This window comes from Carcharhinus amblyrhynchos, chromosome 3 (assembly GCF_965287045.1).
Source record: "Carcharhinus amblyrhynchos chromosome 3, sCarAmb.v2.hapA, whole genome shotgun sequence".
Taxonomy (NCBI): Eukaryota; Metazoa; Chordata; class Chondrichthyes; order Carcharhiniformes; family Carcharhinidae; genus Carcharhinus; species Carcharhinus amblyrhynchos.
This window is the reverse complement of record NC_137326.1, coordinates 136,071,230-136,085,128: the sequence shown is the minus strand read 5'-3', so window position 1 is coordinate 136,085,128 and position 13,899 is coordinate 136,071,230. Positions and strand designations below refer to the sequence as shown.

The 13,899-nt window shown below is 46.7% G+C and overlaps 1 protein-coding gene across 1 annotated transcript in view; it reads left to right on the top strand.

Moving 5' to 3' along the window:
- The window catches only part of LOC145341162 (zonadhesin-like), a 72,169-nt gene extending 70,379 nt beyond the window's left edge, over positions 1 to 1,790 (top strand). Inside the window, exon 22 of the mRNA XM_080186075.1 lies at positions 1,459 to 1,790. The gene's annotated coding sequence lies outside the window, so the exon portion shown is untranslated. The remainder of the gene's footprint in view (positions 1 to 1,458) is intronic.
- The last annotated feature ends 12,109 nt before the right edge of the window (positions 1,791 to 13,899 follow it).

The following is a 13,899-nucleotide window of genomic DNA, read 5'->3' as shown; positions in this document are numbered from 1 at the left end:
AGACAGGACAGTTAGTGAGATTTTGCAAGTCCAGGCAAGTTGCGGGGGTTACAGATAGTGTGACATGAACCAAGATCCCGGTTAAGGCTGTTCTCATGTGTGTGGAACTTGGCTATCAGTCTCTGCTCAGCGACTCTGCACTGTCATGTGTCGTAAGGCCACCTTGGAGAATGCTTACCTGAGGATCAGAAGCCAAATGCCCATGACCACTGAAGTGTTCTCCAACAGGAAGAGAACAGTCTTGCCTGGTGATTGCCGAGCGGTGTTCATTCATCCATTATTGTAGCGTCTGCATGGTGTCCCCAATGTACTATGCCTTTGGACATCCTTTCCTACAGCGTATTGGGTGCACAACATTGGCCGAGTTGCGAGAGTATGTACCATGTATCTGGTGGATGGTGTTCTCACGTGAGATGATGGCATCTGTGTCAATGATCCGGCACGTCTTACAGAGGTTGCTGTGGCAGGGTTGTGTGGTGTCATGGTCGCTTTGTGAATAGAACTCCCATTCACCTGATGAAGGGGCAGCAAGCACTCCGAAATCTAGTGGCTTTTACTACCAAATAAACCTGTTGACATTAACCATAGAACATTACACGCAGAAACAGGCCTTTTGGCCCTTCTTGGTTGTGCGGAACCATTTTTCAGCCTAGTCCCACTGACCTGCACCTGGACCATAGTTGTGAATCTTCTCACTGTATTTACCCCAGTCCAACGCTGGCATCTCCACGTCATTGCTTCACACTACACAGAGAAACTTGTCCTATGATATAAGGTAGGTTTTCCTGTTACTATTACTGATTTACCATTAGGAGTACATTTTCACTATCATATAGCGGTGAACAAAAATTAGGAATTTAGAAGAAGGAAATTTTTTGTCCTGAGGATGAGACAATTCTGGCGTGAGTAAAGGGAGAACACTGAAGCACAGGGAATTCAAGTTTGTGAAGATATCAGGGGATGAAAGTGATGATGCACAGGGAGGTAGATTGATTAATCATGAAGTCATAGTAAGAAGCCATTTGGCCTGTTGTACCAGTTCTGGCTCTTTATGTCAAAGTTATTTGATACTATAGACCAGAGCAGGATTGAATTTCTGTGGGGCATCATCCATAAATCCAAAACTTGGTGTTTGTACTATTTTTGGAGGTTTCTACGACTCTACTGTTGTCATTATGGTGGGACAACTTTGACAACAATTCATCCTCAAGTCTGAAAAGAGGCCTGAGGACACCGCTTTCCCTGATCTTCACTGCAATCGTCCTGGTCACCAGTGTAATGAAATCAAGCGGTCTTGTGTTTGACTGGCTGTCAGATACCCAGGCTATGGGAGCTGGTGTGAGGAGAGCATCATCACGGCAGCTTTGGGTTTATAGTGCCGAATGGCCTATTCCATTTCTAAAAATTTTCAAGTTCTTAATGTGTCAAGTTTCTGAAATCATTTATTTTATTCTTCAGGAAATGGAGTTCTGGAATCTGTCAGTACAGAAGAGTTGACAAGATCTGTTTGGAAAGATCCCCCACCTTTCATATTGCAAAGGATGGTGAACAAGCATCTTTCTGTCTTCATTGGTGACAAGATTTGCTTAAAGCCATACAGCAGTTTTCTACATTTGTTACACTGTCTCTCTAGTTAAATATGAATATACTAATTGTTTGTGACCTTCTGAAATTCCAAAGTCATGAGGCGTTATGACTAAAGTTTTTGTCCATTGCATACCTTCTTTAAAATTTTTGAAATACAATTTCAACCTAATTTCAAAACAAATTAAAATACAATTGAAAATTAATCTGTTTTGTAAGTTACATTTCACCCTTCCTGCATCCTCACACACACCAATGCTAATTCCCTCTTTCACAGAATTTCAAAAATAAATAAGTAATTCTGACTGAAGAGATTTAAAAATTGTCACATGTCTAAGAGGATGCCATGGAAGGAAAACTTCCCATCCATACAATATTTATCATTACAGCAGAAAATACTAAAGCACTTCACAGTTTTACCTTTGATATGTAGGCGCTGTTGTAATATAGACAAACATGGCAAGCAATTTGTACACAACAAAACCCCACAAAAAGTAATGTTGACCAGATTTCCTGTTGAACGGATGTTGGGTTATAAAGTAGGTATTGACCAGGACACTGACAAGACACCCTGTACTTTTTTTCAAATAGTGACACATGTGGCGTGATTCTCCCATCTGCACTCTTAAGTGCTCCCACCAATGATAAAATCAGAGTATTTCCCATTTGTGTTAACAGGATCTGTCAGGGGGGATTCCCCCATCTTAACCATTCAAATTTAAGCACACTGCAAAACACACCGTCAGCCTGGCTTTACGTAGGTCAAGGGAGACCCCTGATCTCTGAGACAGGACCACCTCTCCCAAAATGAACATGCCGACCCCCACTGACAAGGGGAGCACCTCTGGTGGACTGAGGAGGTCCGAGAGATTTACTGGATTGTGTCTACAATGAACTGTCTCATCTGCTGTGGAGTTGTCAATCAGAGCAGATCAAAGTGGGCAGGCTGTACTTGCTGCTCATATAGGCTACAGAAGGGAAACCCCTACTGAAGCTGACATCCCCTGCCAGTCTAAGGACTTCAAACTGATTTTCTCACCCCTGGGCTTTATGAGAGAAAGCATGAGCAATCCTTCTGCACAATGGTGTGCTATGGTGATTTTGAATGCTTCCAGGTGTACATGGGTCATGGATATTAAAATGGACAAGTCACTTCAAGGATTTCATAATACATAGTCAGAAATGAAGATTTTGAACTGAAATCTGTTTGAGACCAGCATGCAAAGGTGATCTCCACTTTTCCCAAGGCTGGAAGGGGCAGTCCACCCACCCCCATGTCCATTGGGAAATCCTCCCTCTGCTGCTTGGCAGAGAGGCACAGCACTTATGTCCTGCCCCCCCCTACACTTCAGAGTTCAAGGCACCAGGTCCAGATTTATCAGGGCTTGCGCCAAGTTCTGCTCAGTGGACTTCCCACTGATGGTGGAGGTCGCAGCATACTGGGAGGGGGGGGGGGGGGGGGGGGCACAGGGGAGGCGGGTGCGGGGTGTGGGGTGCGCCAGGCATCCTTCCTCAAACCCAGTCATAGCATTTAAATTTGTCTTTAGTAAATGTTTGTGGAAACAGCGAAAACTCAGAACTCTCTTTCATTAAACAACAAAATTAAAAGTAGAAAAGTGATAATAAAACACAACAAAGAATAAGCTTGCACTTTGGCAAGTTAACATATAAGCATTTAGTCTGTCAGAGACTGAAAACCCAAAAATGCCATTGCCCATCCATTGTTATCCATTTAAGTAACATTTTCCAATCCATTGTAACCAACTCTAAACCACATGGAACAGAAGGAGCACACCATGGCTTTGAGTTCTCCTGCCATGTCTTATCCCTTTAAATTAAACCTTTGAACGATGCTCAATGGTAAAAAATATCAATTACTCTAGGCCCTTCTTCCCTGGTCCTTGTTTCTTCAGAATATAGCCCTTACAAACTATCAACGACAAAAAGTCCTTACAAACTGTAAGTGATAAAATAGTAAATACTTACCAAACCTTACCCACTACTCACCAATCTGCTCTCTCCCTTGTAGCCTCTACTGTTCCAGCAGGGCAAACCCACTCTGAAGATTTAAGCAGTCAGAAAGCGAAGAAAAAACGCAAAAAGCACCTCTTTCCCCTCCGCACTGACTTGCCACTGTATTCCAAATTCCCAATACCCACACTCACTCTGACTATGCCTCACTCAGGATGGGGTCTCTCATAGAATCATAGAATAGAATCTGGTGGTGCAGAAAGAGGCCATTCAGCCCATCAAGTCTGCACCAACCACAATCCCACTCAAGTCCTATCCATATAACCTCATATATTTGCCCTAGCTAGTCCCCCTGACACAAAGGGGCAATTTAGCATGGCCAATCAACCTAACCTGCACATCTTTATACTGTGGGAGGAAACTCACGCAGACACAGGGAGAACATGCAAACTCCACACAATTACACAAGCCTGGTGCTGTGAGGCCGATGGTAGTCATGATGTGGAGATGCTGGCGTTGGACTGGAGTAAACATATAAGAAGTCTCACAACACCAGGTTAAAGTCCAACAGGTTAATTTGGTAGCAAAAGCCACTAGCTTTCAGAGCGCTGCCCCTTTGTCAGTGAGTGAGAGCTCGAACAAATGTGGTCTGTGGAGAGTAGATGGGGGAGCTGCTCCCTCCGTGTCTGCATGGCTTTCCTCCAGGTGCTCTGGTTTCCTCCCATAGTCCGAAAGGTGTGTGGTTAGATGCATTTGCCATGCTAAATTCTCCCTCAGTGTACCTGCGTGTGGCAACTAAGGGATTTTCACAATAACTTCATTGCAGTATTAACGTAAGCCAACTTGTGAAACTAATAAATAAACTTTAAACTTATCAAAGTTTTAACAAGACTACTGAGGTTAGAAAACGTAATGAGAAAGACTTATGAGTTCAGTTCCCAGTGTGTTCCAGATTCCCAATACCCATACTCTCTCTGGATGTGTCTCAGTCAGGATGAGGTCTTTCCCACTGTTCGTGCGTGAAGCTGTAACTCTGAAGACTTCTGCTTCAGAACTAGCCAAGCTGATCCAGTGTAGCATATACCTCACGATGTGGAAAATTGCCCGGATATGTCCTAGCCACAAAAAGCAGGACAAATCCAATCTAGTCATTTACTGCCCCCATCAGTCTACTCATCAACACAGTGAGTGGTACCATCAAACAGCACTATCAAACAACACTTACTCAGCAGTAACATCTTCACTGATGCTCCTGCCAGAGCGACCCGATTCCAACCTTCATTCAACTATGGAAAAGGGTGATGAATTCCAGAGGTGAAATGAGAGTGACTGTCCTTGATATCAGCACAGCATTTGACTGAGTATGGCATCAAGAAGCCCTATTAATGCTGAAGTCAATGGGAGTCAGGGGAAAACCCTCTGCTGTTTGGAGTCATACCTGGCACAAAGCAAGAAGCTTATGGTGGTTGGAGGTCAATCATCTCAGTTCCAGACATCACTGCAGGAGTTCCTCAGGATACTGTCCTAGGCCCAACAATCTTAACATTTATTTATTGGTCACAAGTAGGTTTACATCAATACTGCAATGAAAATCCCCAAGTCACCAAACTACTCAGGCACGCTGAGGGAGAATTTAGCACAGCCAAGGCATCTAACCAGCATGTCTTTCGGACTGTGGGAGGAAACAGGAGCATCCGGACGAAACCCACGCAGATACAGGGAAAACATGCAGACTCCGCACAGACAGTCATCCGAGCTGGGAATCGAACCCGGATCTCTGATGCTGTGAGGCAGCAGTGCTAACCACTGTACCACCTTTTCAGCTGCTTCATCAACGATCTTGTCTTCATCAACAACCTAGAAGTGGGGATGTTCGCTGTTGACTGCACAGTGTTCAGCACCATTTGCCACTCCTCAGGTACTGAAGCAGTCTGTACTTGCGTAGAGGAAGACTTGGACAATGTATAGTGTTGTGCTGATTAAGTCGCAAATAACACTGATAGCACATAAATGTCAGACATTGACAATCTCTATTATGAGTGAATCTAACCATCTCCCCTTGAAATTCATTGATAGTCTTTGACCAGAAACCTAACTGGACCAGCCAGAGAAATACTGTGGCTAAAAGAGCAGTAAGAAGTCTCACAACACCAGATTAAAGTCCAACAGGTTTATTTGGTAGCAGAAGCCACTAGCTTTCAGAACGCTTCCCCTTCATGTGGGAGTTCTGTTCATAAACAGGACATATAAAGACACAAACTCAATTCACAGAATAATGATTGGAATGCGAGTTTTTACAGCTAATCAAGTCTTAAAGGTACAAACAATGTGAGTGGAGAGAGCATTAAGCACAGGTTAAAGAGATATGTATTGTCTCCAGACAGGACAGATAGTGAGGGGTTGCAAGCCCAGGTAAATCATGGGGGTTACAGATACTGTGACATGAATCCTTGGACTTGCAAAATCTCACTAACTGTCCTGGCTGGAGACAATACACATCTCTTTAACCTGTGCTTAACCCTCTCTCCGCTCATACTGTCTGTACCTTTAAGACTTGATTACCTGTAAAGACCATTTCCAACCATTATTTTATAAATTGAGTTTGTGTCTTTATATACTCTGCTTGTGAACAGAACTCCAACTCACCTGATGAAGGGGCAGCGCTCCAAAAGCTACTGGCTTGTGCTACCAAATACCTGTTGGACTTTAACCTGGTGTTGTGAGACTTCTTACTGTGTTTATCCCAGTCCAACGCTGTCATCTTCACATAAAAGAGCAGAACAGTGACTGGGAATTCTGCAGTGAGTAACTCTCCTTCTGGCCCTCCAAAGCCCCTCCACTATTTACAAGGCTCAAATCAGGAGTGTGATGGAATGCTCTCCACTTGTCTGGATGAGTGTAGCTCTGAACACTCAAAAGAAGTTTGATATCAATCAGGACAAAGCAATCTGCTTGATTGATTCTTTATATACAGCACCACACACACTTCATCACCAACACACCTCTCTTCCAGTGAGAACAAGCTCGATTCACACAACCACCCTCATAATAGCAGAGCTGGTCCAAAGGGAAGTGAGCTGTGTGGAGTTAAAACCATTGCTTCAGCCCAGACTGGTATTCTATAGATCCCTGGGTATTGAGTTGCAAGCTGTAAGTCATGGATTCAGCTCTTCCTTGTGTTATCATTAAATAGTTTTTAGAATTATAGAAGCCTTAAGAAGGAGGTCATTTGGCCCATCAAGCCTGCACCAACAACAATCCCACCCAGGTCCTACCCCCATAACCCCATATATTTACCCTACTAATTCCCCTGATAGTAAGGGGCAAATTATCATGGCCGATCAACTTAACTTACTCGTCTTGGGACATTAAGGGGCAAATTAGCAAAACCATCAACCTAACCGTCACATTTTTGGACTGTGGGAGGAAACCGGAGGACCCTGAGGAAACCCACAAAGACATGGGAAGAATGTGCAGACTGCACACTGGTAGTAACCTGAGGCCAGAACTGAACCAGGGTCCCTGGTGCTTTGGGGCAGCAGTGTTAACCATCATGCCATTTTTGGTGATGGAAAACTGGCCTTGGCGGAATGATTACGCTAACCGTTCCTCAATCAATCTGATTGCTTTTTCCTTTATACTTGTTAATTTCCTCCATTTAAATTTCTATTTTGAGTTTCACTTCCATCAACTCAGGAACCCGATGGTGAGAAATTCTGCCCTGCCTTAGAAATATAAACTAATGGTCAGCAGTCCAGCTACGTCTGAATTTTAAAAATTGCATCCTTATCGAAGCCGTGGAACAGTATTTCATGGAATGAAGCCATTCAGCCATCAAGGCTAGGGCATCACATTTGAAAAGCAATCCAGTTCATCCCATCAGTTGCTCTTTCCCTATCTCCTTGCAATTTATTCTCCTTCGCGTGTCCTTGTTTTCATACACCACCACGGCCATCCATACTCCTCACCTCTGTACCATCCACCAACTCAACAGCCAGCCAAGGTCTCTGCGCTCTTTCCATTTTGGACATGTCCTCCACCCCAGTTTTAACCATTCTGCCATTGGTATCCATGTCTTATACTTGTTCACGTCAAGAAACAGCTGGAGGGAAAATAGGATCAGAGGGGATAACTGACCTGGTGTTATTGTGAGAAACCCTTCAGTCCCTGCCAGGTTGTAGGCAGTTGAAATTGGGACCTGTGTGCGTGTCCCAGGTTGCATGCGTTGTGCGTGTCTCCATTGTGTGGCTGTCACAATGGGGCTGGTTTCAGATGTAACAATGTGCTTTGAGGTTGCAGATGTCACAATGTCCAGCTCTGTGGATGTCACAATGTCTCAGGATGTGGGTCACCAGCCTGGAGAGCGGCCTCCCCGATGCACAGCTTTTCTCATCCCTTCTCAGATGCACCTTCCCTTTTCCTCCTGAAAGACGGATTTGCTTCGAAGAATTAAGAGATACTGGGACCCTCCCCCTCCACCACCGCTCCAGCATGGATTCTGCCGGCAAGTCTGCATCTTTCTGGTTGGCTATTTTGGGTGCGTTTTCTTGGCTGTCGTGACCTTCTATGTCCTTCCCAAGGTATGGTAACAGCTTGAAGTGTAACATCTCCATGCCAATCCAAACACTGGAGTGTGCAGCAGACATATTGAGAGACAGGGAGAAGGGACATTGGATCTAAGATTTTGAATATTAAGCACTTGTGAGTGAATTTGAACCCCGTCATCAAGAGGCTTTGTCAAAGTGCTGAACATAGAACATTACAGCGCAGTACAGGCCCTTCGGCCCTCGATGTTGCGCCGACCAGTGGAACCAATCTAATGACCCTCTAAACTAAACTATTCCAATGTTATCCATATGCCTATCCACTGACTATCTGAATGCCCTTAAAGTTGGCAAGTCCACAATTGCTGCAGGCAGGGCATTCCACGCCCTTACTACCCTCTGAGTAAAGAACCTACCTCTGGCATCTGTCCTATAATTAACACCCCTTAATTTAAAGCTATGTCCCCTCAAGTTAGCCATCACCGTCCAAGGAAAAAGGCTCTCACTGTCCACCCTATCTAACCCTTGATCATCTTGTATGCCTCAATCAGGTCACCTCATAACCTTCTTCTCTCTAACGAAAATAACCTCAAGTCCCTCAACATTTCCTCATAAGACCTTCCCACCATACCAGGCAACATCCTGGTAAACCTCCTCTGCACTCTTTCCAATGCTTCCGCATCTTTCTTATAACGCGGCGTCCAGAACTGTACGCAATACTCCAAGTGCGGCCGCTCCAGAGTTTTGTACAGTTGTAACATGAATATTCCTCCAATTGGAAACAAAAAAACTGTTGGAGAAACAGAGAGGGCTGTTCAGCATCTGTTAAAAGAACATAAGAACATATAAATAATTAATTCCCTTTAACTGTTCCTCGAATCACAGACTGAAATGTAACAGAAGGAGGCCATTCAGCCCATTCTGCCTGAACTGGCTCTTTGGATTAGCTCCAATTCTCATGGCCTTACATTTTCTTCCTTGAAGTTATCCAATTTGCATCTGAGAGCTTGCTGTTGAACCGAGATAACGTTTGAGTCCAGAAGCCCACCCTGACCAGGATGTTCCCCTAACCCTGCTCCCTGATTGGTTCCTGGGTCATGTAACCCTTACTCTGCAGATTGATCCTTGAAAAAAAACCATAACCATTGTCTTAAAAGGTATCTCTTACTTTGGAACTGCTAGTTCCAGTCTCCTGCACCAAAGGAAATATCCTCCCAGTAACTATCCTATCAAGTCCCCTCAGGATATTTAATTTAATATCACAGAATCCCTACAGTGTGGAAAGAGGCCATTCGGCCCATCAAGTCTGCACCAACAACAATCCCACCCATTGCTGCAACTCCACATATTTGTCCTGTTAATCTGTCTGACAGTAAGGGGCAATTTAGTATTGGTCAATCCGCCTAATCTATACATTTTTGGACTACGGGAGGAAACCATATGATTTGATTTGATTTATTATTGTCACAAGCATTGGATTACGGAGAAAAGTACTGTTTCTTATGTGCTATGCAGACAAAACATATTGTTCCGTGGGGTGGCATGCTGGCACAGTGGTTGGCACTGCTGCCTCACAGTGCCGGGGACCCGGGTTCGATTCCCCGGCTCGGGTCACTGTCTGTGTGGAGTTTGCACATTCTCCTCGTGTCTGCGTGGGTTTCCTCCGGGTGCTCTGGTCTCCTCTCACACTCCGAAGATGTGCGGGTTGGGTGGATTGGCCATGGTGTCATGGAGGAATTAGCTGGTTAAACATGATAGGTTATAGGAATAGGGCCTGGGTGGGATTGTGGTCAGTACTGACTTGATGGGCTGAATGGCCTCCTCTGCACTGTAGCGATTCGATGATTCTATGATACATAGAGTACATAGAGGAAAAGGAAAGGAGAGGGTACAGCATTTACAGATAGGGTTGCAATTACAGATAGGGTGACGAGAAAGATCAACTTAATATATGACTGGACCATTCAGAAGTCTGATAGCTTATATTTTTCAACACAAAGCTTCCTCTGGCTTACTTTATCAAATAATTTTAATATTTTACACTTCTGTCAAATTTCCCCGCAACCTTCCCTGCTCTAAGATGAACAACCCCAGCTCCTCCAATCTCCCGTCAGATCTGAAATCCCCCATTAGTGTGAGTCCTTCAGTTCCTTATGTTTAAGGTACGTGGGAATGAATTACTCAATGCGGGTGTTGTCCTGGGGTGGGCACAGTCAGAAGTCTCACCACACCAGGTTAAAGTCCAGCAGGTTTATTTGGTAGCACGAGCTTTCAGAGTGCTGCTCCTTCATCAGGTGACTCACCTGGCGATGACCAACTGGTGGGAGTCTTCACCAATGCATTCACAAAGTTATTATTTGTAACAAATATAGGTTCAATGTCACAACCCATCTTTGGTAGCCTTTCATGTCATGAAGCAATGTTTTGCGCCTCGCCGATCAGCTCTGTGCTAAACATCACATTGCGCTGCTCAGTGGCCCCACACTGGCATGACAGTCTGGCCATCTTACACAAGACAACACTACACGAGGACACTCATGGCTGGAAGAATAGGACATCAGTCAGAGTTCAGTCACTTAACATTTGGGTCAAAGGATGTAGCTCAGTCGCACTCCAGAGACCAGAGAAAAAAAATCTAAACTGACCCTCTTAGTGCCAGTACTGAGGGAGTGCCGCACTGTCAGAGGGTCAGTGCTGAGGGAGTGCCGCACTGTCAGAGGGTCAGTGCTGAGGGAGTGCCGCACTTGTCAGAGGGTCAGTACTGAGGGAGTGCCACACTGTCAGAGGGTCAGTGCTGAGGGAGTACTGCACTGTCAGAGAGGGTCAGTGCTGAGGGAGTGCCGCACTGTCAGAGGGTCAGTGCTGAGGGAGTACTGCACTGTCAGAGAGGGTCAGTGCTGAGGGAGTGCCGCACTGTCAGAGGGTCAGTGCTGAGGGAGTGCCGCACTGTCAGAGGGTCAGTGCTGAGGGAGTGCCGCACTGTCAGAGGGTCAGTGCTGAGGGAGTGCCGCACTGTCAGAGGGTCAGTGCTGAGGGAGTGCCGCACTGTCAGAGGGTCAGTGCTGAGGGAGTTCCGCACTGTCAGAGGGTCAGTGCTGAGGGAGTGCCGCACTGTCCAAGAGTCAGTCCTGAGGGAGTACTGCACTGTCAGAGAGGGTCAGTGCTGAGGGAGTGCCGCACTGTCAGAGGGTCAGTGCTGAGGGAGTGCCGCACTGTCAGAGGGTCAGTGCTGAGGGAGTGCCGCACTGTCAGAGGGTCAGTGCTGAGGGAGTGCCGCACTGTCAGAGGGTCAGTGCTGAGGGAGTTCCGCACTGTCAGAGGGTCAGTGCTGAGGGAGTGCCGCACTGTCCAAGAGTCAGTCCTGAGGGAGTACTGCACTGTCAGAGAGGGTCAGTGCTGAGGGAGTGCCGCACTGTCAGAGGGTCAGTGCTGAGGGAGTGCCGCACTGTCAGAGGGTCAGTGCTGAGGGAGTGCCGCACTGTCAGAGGGTCAGTGCTGAGGGAGTTCCGCACTGTCAGAGGGTCAGTGCTGAGGGAGTGCCGCACTGTCCAAGAGTCAGTCCTGAGGGAGTACTGCACTGTCAGAGAGGGTCAGTGCTGAGGGAGTGCCGCACTGTCAGAGGGTCAGTGCTGAGGGAGTGCCGCACTGTCAGAGGGTCAGTGCTGAGGGAGTGCCGCACTGTCAGAGGGTCAGTGCTGAGGGAGTGCCGCACTGTCAGAGGGTCAGTGCTGAGGGAGTGCCGCACTGTCAGAGGGTCAGTGCTGAGGGAGTGCCGCACTGTCAGAGGGTCAGTGCTGAGGGAGTGCCGCACTGTCAGAGGGTCAGTACTGAGGGAGTGCCGCACTGTCAGAGGGTCAGTGCTGAGGGAGTGCCGCACTGTCAGAGGGTCAGTACTGAGGGAGTGCCGCACTGTCAGAGGGTCAGTACTGAGGGAGTGCCGCACTGCCAGAGGGTCAGTGCTGAGGGAGTGCCGCACTGCCGGAGGGTCAGTGCTGAGGGAGTGCCGCACTGCCAGACGGTCAGTACTGAGGGAGTGCCGTACTGCCAGAGGGTCAGTGCTGAGGGAGTGCCGCACTGCCAGAGGGTCAGTGCTGAGGGAGTGCCACACTGTCAGACGGTCAGTGCTGAGGGAGTGCCGCACTGTCAGAGGGTCAGTGCTGAGGGAGTGCCGCACTGTCAGAGGGTCAGTGCTGAGGGAGTTCCGCACTGTCAGAGGTGCTGTCTTTCGGACTTGATACAGGCTCTGTCTATCCGTCCACATGAACACAAAGGATCCCCTGATGCTGTTTGAAGACATTTATACTGGCTGTGAAGTCCTTCAGAATATCCTGAGGATGTGAAATGTGCCTGAGTAATACAGTCTTTCTTTTTTTCAAAGTGCTCACAAACAATTAAAGACACCACACCCACCTTCCATTTCACCTCTGCCAGTGGAACATCTTCCAACAGCATTCCCTAAGAGATTGTGAGAATGTTACCCTTGGTTTCACAAAGAATTAACAGCACAGGTACAGGCCATTCAGCCGTTAATCTCGGCTGCTGCTAATGGTGCTCTTACTTCATTTCATCCCATCAATATTTCCTTCTCTTCCTTTCTCCTTTTTACCCCGAGCTTCTGTCTAACTGCGATTCTTGTGTTTATTCCCGGTTGGAGAGTTCTACATTCTCACCACTCTCCGGCTAAGGGCATTTCTCCTCAATTGGCTATTGGATTTCAAGTTTATTTATTTATTAGTGTCACAAGTAGGCTTACATTTTAACCCTGCAATGAAGTTACTGTGAAAATCATCTAGTCGCTACTCCGGTGCCTGTTCGGGTACACTGAGGGAGAATTTAGCACGGCCAATGCACCCTAACCAGCACGTCTTTCGGACTGTGGGAGGAAACCGGAGCACCCGGAGGAAACCCACGCAGACACGGAGGGGGGAGGGAGGCGAGCAAACTCTACACAGTGACCCAAGCCGGGAATCGAACCTGGGTCCCTGGCGCTGTGATGCAGCAGTGCTAACCACTGTGCCACCGTGCCACCCTTTATTGCTGGCTCTTATGTATTGATGGTCCCCAGTTTTCGACCTTCCCCAGGCATAAAGATGAATGAATCTAACATCTATTAAAGCTGACCGGATGGGGAAGTACTCACATTCCAACCATTATCCTGTAAACTGAGTTTGTGTCTTTATACACCCTGTTTGTGAACATGACCCCCACTCACCTGATGAAGGAGCAGCGCTCTGAAAGCTGGTGGCCTATGCCATCAAATAACCTGTTGGAATTTAACCTGGTGTTGTGAGACTCCTTACTGGGAAAATAAAGGTGGCTAGCATGCAAAACCTGATGTCGACGGACTTTAGGGTCAGGTTTCTGAGGTTCCACCAGCCCAAAGTGTCCTTTGCCCCTCCCAAACCCTCAACTATTAACATAACGGGAGGGAGAGTGGGGAGAGGGGGGTGTGGGCGAGGGAGGTGTGGATTGTGGATGGATATTGGTGTTGGGCAGTAGTTGATAAAGAAGCCCATTTTGGTACACCATCCAAGACCCATTTCATCTCGAGACTTCTTAAATTGGCTGGTTGAGAATAACTTTAATTTCTGCCAAAGATTTAAGGTGGGTGTGTGGAATTTTTTGGCTGTGATACGGTATTTAAGGGGGAGAGAAATTGTTGCCTATCAGGCGACAATCTCAATTGTAGACTGACTTGCACCATTGTGCAAAGTTAAGTTTCAGTTTCACCAGCTGTCGCTAAAGGGAAACTAACTCTCAATCTACTCTTATTTGCACAGATCTTTAGGAGATTCCTGAA